The sequence below is a fragment of the Ranitomeya variabilis genome, chromosome 8 (genome assembly GCF_051348905.1).
Source record: "Ranitomeya variabilis isolate aRanVar5 chromosome 8, aRanVar5.hap1, whole genome shotgun sequence".
Taxonomy (NCBI): domain Eukaryota; kingdom Metazoa; phylum Chordata; class Amphibia; order Anura; family Dendrobatidae; genus Ranitomeya; species Ranitomeya variabilis.
The window spans coordinates 103,061,706-103,069,145 of NC_135239.1; the positions used below are offsets into that span (position 1 = coordinate 103,061,706).

Sequence of the window (7,440 nt, forward strand, 5' to 3'; positions counted from 1 at the left end):
GGCTATTATAGTGCACATAACAAACAATACATTGCCCAACAGGAAATTCCCATTATTCAAAGACATTTCATTAGTAGTCATGCTGCAAATTCAGGAAGAGGAGAGTCTACGATTTATCATAAAAATAAAGGAAAGGGGAAGTTATGGAGCTACTCATGGCCCCTGGCAATAATACAGTTAACTCATCATCCACACCCAGAATATGATGACATTATACTATACAAGGAGCCGACACAAAGCACAAAGTTCAACTATCAACTATCTGGAGAAAGGTGGAGGAGCGAGAACACCACAGTGAGAAGGGAACTCAGATCCTAGAAAGTGCAAAGAAAATTCTGGAGTAACAGAAACCTGCGTGACATTAAGCTGTGGGGGGCAATCAATTCCTGTATGAAAATAATTGTTAAAGCAAATATGAAAAAAAAAAAAAACATATTGACCAGCAAAATAATTCCCAACAGTTCAGGTAAATGAAGAGTATAAGAAATATGGAGGCTCCTAAACAAGCGGCTATAAATAGAGCAGAGCAGGGCTGTGCGAGGAGCCCGTCTCCGTCTGACGGCGGACTGCGGGCCTGTAACCCACACAGAAAGAAGCAGCACGCAATAGAAATCACAGCAGGAATTATTCCTGTCTTCCCATTGACAGTGACTTCAGCTCTACCTCCCCTACCTTCCAGCGATGATGATGATGATGCTGCTGCTGCTGCTGCTGCTGCTGTTGCGTTAAACGACTTAGTTCTTTTTTGAGAGCAAAAAAAAAGGAAGCAATGACGTTGGGATGAATACACGGTTAGGGCGAACGCAGCTGAACCGAAGCGTAAAAGCTCCTTTTTGCAGTCGCTCAGCAGGAAAAGAGAAGAGAAAAAAAAGAACAGGAGAGAGGAAAAAAGGGAGGGGATGGGAGGGGTGAGAGACAGCTACTCATTTAGACAGCCGGTCTAGCAGGCCTTCATAATGCTCAGGCACAAACACAGCTGTGGCTTAAGGCAGAAATTCTCCTTATCCTTGCCTGCTGGCAGTGGCATTGGCGGTGAGATCTGGAGCCCTGGAGCCTGTCACTGGCTGCCATCAAGTACCAGCACACATTTACACCGGGTATAGAACCTTTACAATATTGCATTGATTACATATGCAGATGTGAATGCTTCTTGTATAGCAAGTGTTACAGCTAAAGATCATTGAAAATTGTCACATCTGTGTTTTGTGACTAATATGATGTATTACTGACACCGACCTTCATTGACATTATATTTAATGGGCAATGCAGTACCTTTATAGGACCCAACTGTTCCATTATTATCCACACACTTGATCTATTAAATATCGTTAATGGTGGACAGGATAATATTATAAAATAATCTCCTATGACAATTACTTTTATTAAGGCTAGGGTCACACGAGCGTATATTCTGTCATCTCAGTGAATCTGGAGGATTATGTAAACAACACTCTGATCCCAGTGTCAGCATAGTGTAATCAGATTCTCTCAGATGAGGAAAAGATGAAGAAAAAAAATTCTCTATCTTCTCCATTCTGTCAGTTTGTGGAAATCGGACTACACCCAGGTGTCATCCAAGTAAAGTCCGGAGGTTTCACTGACTCATTGACTTGTAAGGCCAAGTGTGAGTCAACTATCACATCAAACTCAGGCATGCTGCAATTTTTCCTTCGACCGGTTCTGTCCAAGGAAAAAAATTGGAGCTGTTGGGGCTCGTGCGCATGACTGTATTTTTGGTCTGACAGCAATCCCGACAAAGCATGAGATTGCACTGACACCAATGTTAGTCTATGGGACTGCACACGTCTGATCTTTTTCTTGGACACAACCGGTTTCGGAAAAAAATCACACTCTGATCAAACTCCGATCAGAGTGTGATTTGCATAGTTGACCCTATTATCTTGGATGAGAGAAAATACTATTGTGTGTTCTTAACCCCAGGAAGAGTAATCAAGCTTACAATACACAACAACATACTACAACCCCTGGCAAAAATTATGGAATCACCAGCCTTGGAGGATGTTCATTCAGTTGTTTAATTTTGTAGAATAAAAGCAGATCACAGACATGGCACAAAACTAAAGTCAATTCAAATGGCAACTTTCTGGCTTTAAGAAACACTAAAAGAAATCAAGAGCAAAAAATGTGGTAGTCAGTAATGGTGACTTTTTTAACCAAGCATAGGGAAAAATTATGGAATCACTCAATTCCATAGATGAGTATAATGTGCTGTGTAACAATGCTTACATATCATATACAACAGGTGATCACAACATGACAAATGAACTACAAGTGCAGCATACCATTAGTAAATATAAAACAAATCATTTTTAAAGTTCATTCCGTTGGGGAACTTAGTGTCCAACCGCAATATCCAATACGCCTCTCGTTCTTTTCCAGGCCCTAGCCTTAACAGGGAATCTACTTTTTCTAGCCCTAAAAATGCAAATTATGAAAGATCACCTTTGTGGGTGCACACAAAATGCATAGTCACTCCGGAATAAGAACTATTGTTGCAGTTGACATTAGATATATGCTCTGCGATTCTGTTTTTAAGATTGCCGATATAACTAATTTGACACTGCAGACATCTAATACAATATACCACATGATTGGTGTCACAGTTGATAAAGGACATCATAGTGTGATTAATTGTGGATGTAATAGGAAAAGATTTTGCTCTTTTAAGGACATATTGACATACATTACACCTATTCCCCCACATTTGTGGAAACCCTTTATAGAGAGCCAGGTGGAAGAAGAGCTATGATTCTTTAATAGGCTAAGAGATAACATGTGGTCAAGGGTGAGTCCCCTCTTGGCAACACATCTGCAACCTTGCTTAGTGATAGTGTTCAGGATATCATCTTGGCTGGTGAGGTGACAGGTAAATATTTGCAAATAATGCTGCTGATTTGATAGAACTGGGGGCTGTAGGGGGTAGAAAATGCTAGGCTTGGTTGGACATTGTTCACATGAGGTAAAGATGCAGTAGCACTTAAAGAAGGTTTGGGTCTATTAGCAACAGTATTGAAAGCTCGTTTGATTTCTTGAGTATTGTAGCCTCTGTCAATGAGGCGTTTGCAGACTATAGCATTTTCTTTGATAAATTATGTAGAAGTGGAACAAATGTGTTTAGCCCGATTGAATTCACCAAAAGGTATGGCTCAAATAGTATGGGAAGGGAGGGAACTAGAATGATGCAAAACAGTATTACCAGTAACCTGTTTGCGAAACAGGAATGTATCCACTTTCTGTGTGACTGAATTGCTGGACAATTTAATATTCAAGAAGGAAATTTCTTTAGAAGGGCCATTGACTGTAAATTTTAAGTTGTGGTTATTAGAATTGATGTATAAAGAAAATGTATCTCCCAAACCATAATAAATCATTATAGAACAGACTGTTGGTGGAGAAAATCAATTCTTCCTTCTACCAGGACATGGATAAAATTGCAAGGGATGGTGAGAACCTCAAGCCCATTGAAGCACCTAACATCTGTAAATAAAACTTGGAATTAAACATGAAGAAATTATGGTGAAGTAAATATTGAAGTGCCAAAATGATAAATTGTTTAAGATTGGGAGGATACCGGCTATAGTTGGTGAGATAGTGGTGAGTGGCTGAAATAGCAAGGTGATGGGGAATGGTGAAATAGAAGTTCACAACATCAAAGGACGTGAACCAATAGTCATCATTCCAAAGAAATTGTCAAAGACATTAAGAACAGAGGTTGTGTCCTTGAGGTACCCAGGAGCCCTGATGACTAGTGGTTGTAGGTGGTCGTCAACCCATGGACTCAAATTTTCATTTAAAGACCCAATGCCTTAAATAATTAGTCGGAAGAAATACTCCCTTGTGAGTTTTAAGTAGTCCTTGAAATATGGGCATGATAGGATGATCTACTAACAACCATCTGTGTAATTTATTATCGATGACCCTCAAAGACATACCTTTCCCCAATACCTAGGATAAGGTGTATTTGAAGGTTTCGGTAGGATCTGAAGGAAGAAATGTGTAAGTAAATCCCTCTCCACCAATGTTTGGAACAAATCAATGGCAGGAACTCGGGACTGTAAAAGATAGTAAGTAGAATTATTAGGCATAACAATGACATCTTTATCCTGCACAAAATGAGAGCTAGAGGCAATGTCTTGTAACAATGTTAAAGTGAGAACAGCATTATGCTGTCTCACAGACAAGGTGAAAATATCAACAGGAGAAGATCCACAAGTATTTTCATTATTGCAAGTTGAATCATCGGTAAAAAAAATTCTTTTGACAGTAAAAAGTCTGGTAAACCTATTAACATCTTTAAGTTTTTGAAATAAATCAAAGGTTTTAGTCAGAACAAAATTGAGACCTCTCTCCAGGACTTTGATTTGGGTGGAAGACAAGATAGTAGGAGTTAGCACGATAACACGGGAAGGATTATCTTTTAATAGAAGTGTCTCTTTTTTCTGTTCCTGGTCGGATAATGCCTCCATTCTTCTTTGGTTGAATCTCCTGCCACCCTTCCTTCCCCATCTGCGTTTTTTGACTGTGGCTGGGTGCGACCATATCTGGTGTCCGAACTGTGGTACGAGGTGTTAGTGTCATAATAAGTACCATTACAGTCTGTGGAAGAAAAAGAGACTGACTTCTGAGGATACCTGTCTATATGTTTCCTAGGATTGTTGGACTTGAGAATTGATCTGGTAAGAGAGTTATCATGGGTAGTGACACTCAGGAATATACTTTGTTTAAATTGTAGTCCATAATATCTCTGTTAAATTTGGATTTTTTCATTTTGATAATGCTGTCCTCCAAGGAATTCAAATGTCCATTCATTGGTTTGGATAAATGTCCAAACAAACGGATAAATGAAATGTCTCATTATGTCTTTCGAAGAAATCAGACTTCAAGATCTGAAGAAGGATGTGGACAAGGTCAATACAAGTCTGACCAAGTTCAGTGGCACTCCGGACTTAGATAATTTATCCAAAAAAATTAATAAACATTTGAAATCCATGGTGGACAGCATTAACAAAACAGAAAAATCCAAGTTTAACCTCCTAGTGACAGGTCCAAATTTTTGAAATCTGACCAATATCACCTTATTTGGTAATAACTCTGGAACACTTCAACATATACCAGTGATTTTGAGACTGTTTTTCGTGACACATTATACTTTATGATAATGGTAAGTTTAGGTCGATATGTTTTGTGTTTATTTATAAAAAATATCAGAAATTTGAGAAAACTGTAAAAAAATAGCAATTTTCAAACTTTGAATGATTAGCCCTTTAATCCAGATAGTCATACCATAGCAAAGCATTAATAAGTAACATGCCTTCATGTCTGCTTTAAATCAGCACCATTTATAAAATGCTATTTTATTTTGTTAGTATTTAAAGAGGTTTAATAATGTAGTTGCAGTAATTCCTTTTTCCAAGGAAATTTACAAAATATTTTTTTAGGGACCTATACAGGTTTGAAGTGACTTTGGGGGTCCTATATATTGGAAAACCCCCAAAATGATACATTTTAAAAACAACATCCCTTGACATATTGAAAACTGTCGTCTGGGTGTTTATTAACCCTTCAGCTTTTCAGGAATTAATGCAAAGTTACATAACAGGAATGAAAAATTGTATTGTTACCACCTAAATGTCACTAACGTCTGAACAAGTTAATATAGCCTGCAGACTCTAAAGGTACCTTCACACTAAACGATATCGCTAGCGATCCGTGACGTTGCAGCGCCCTGGCTAGCGATATCGTTGAGTGTGACAGGCAGCAGCGATCAGGATCCTGCTGTGATATCGCTGGTCGTTGGTTAAAGTTCAGAACTTTATTTGGTCGTCAGATCGCCGTGTATCGTTGTGTTTGACAGCAAAAGCAACGATACCAGCGATGTTTTACAATGGTAACCAGGGTAAATATTGGGTTACTAAGCGCAGGGCCGCGATTAGTAACCCGATGTTTACCCTGGTTACCAGCGTAAAATGTAAAAAAAACAAACAGTACATACTCACCTTCGCGTCCCCCAGCGTCCGCTTCCTGCACTGACTGAGCGCCGGCCGTAAAGTGAAAGTACAGCACAGCGGTGACGTCACCGCTCTGCTGTTAGGGCCGGCGCTCAGTCAGTGCAGGAAGCGGACGCCGGGGGACGCGAATGTAAGTATGTACTGTTTTTTTTACATTTTACGCTGGTAACCAGGGTAAACATCGGGTTACTAAGCGCGGCCCTGCGCTTAGCAACCCGATGTTTACCCTGGTTACCCGGGGACTTTGGCATCGTTGGTCGCTGGAGAGCTGTCTGTGTGACAGCTCTCCAGCGACCAAACAGCGAATAAACAGCGACGCTGCAGCGATCGGCATCGTTGTCTGTATCGCTGCAGCGTCGCTAAGTGTGAAGGTACCTTAAGGCAACTATTTGGTCATGAATTGCCATGGCAAAGATCAGGACTACACAATCATGATCTCAGGGTACCGATGGGGATAAAGAAGCCCCCACACTCTGTTATCCCTTTATGTGATGTAGTCACTATTGACAGCAGTATCTAGGGGGTTAAAAAGATATGGACGATGCCAACACTGATCTTGGTTAATGCAGTAAGTTGTCAGCTATAGTGGACAGCCAACAGCTGCTGTATTGTCACCTGTATGAGGATACTATTCTCTTATATCTCAAGTCAGTAAAAAGATGTAAGGGGTTAACAGGGACACTATGGACTATAATTTAAACAAAGTATATTCCTGGAGTGTCATTACCCATGATCTCTCTTACCGATTCTCAAGTCCAACAATCCTAGGAAACGTATGGTCAATGTGAGGCAGCGACAGGCGCCCCAAAGCACCCCAAAGCCTGCTGCATGTCGGTTATTAGGCCTGCAGCACTGAAGCCCAAACCTGCCAACAAGATGGAGGAGCTTTTGAAGCAGTTAGTCTTCATTCAGCAGCAGCTCCAGTTTCAGCAACAACAAGAGCAGTGGCAGCAGGAGTTTCAGCAACAGCAGCAGGGAAATTGCCTGTTGATGCAGCAGATCGCTGCTATGTGAGGGAGAGGCAGGGCCGTAGTCGTGGCTGAGATTAGCGGCTGTTGCGCACCCTGGCCTCCCTTCACATGAACACAATATCCCTTCTGCATCCTACATTCTGCTTCATCTTCCGCACCATCAGGTTCCTATCGGGCAGGCTGAAGTTCTGCTGCTTCCATGGTTGTACAATAAGAGACAGAGTCCATCTCAAACTTAAAACGAAGAACTTTACTCTTTGCTTGTCGCAGCACATTCTTGTCAGTTACAACATCAGCATTAGGTTCCATACAGTCCACATTCTCCATTCCCCCTACACTTTCTCCTACGTCCTTCAGTACATTACGAGGTTGTATCGCCTCTTGCGATAACACAGCATCCTCCCTGTGTGAGCTCACTACGTCAGAGATTCCCTCGTCTG

General features: G+C 40.8%; 1 protein-coding gene across 2 annotated transcripts in view; it reads right to left on the bottom strand.

Annotated features, from left to right (window-relative positions):
* C8H1orf21 (chromosome 8 C1orf21 homolog) overlaps window positions 1-881 on the bottom strand; it is a 230,918-nt gene extending 230,037 nt beyond the window's left edge. The window contains exon 1 of one of the 2 annotated variants that reach the window (XM_077278794.1): window positions 673-881. The gene's annotated coding sequence lies outside the window, so the exon portion shown is untranslated. The remainder of the gene's footprint in view (window positions 1-672) is intronic. The other variant, XM_077278793.1, reaches the window with a different exon arrangement.
* Window positions 882-7,440: the final 6,559 nt, after the last annotated feature.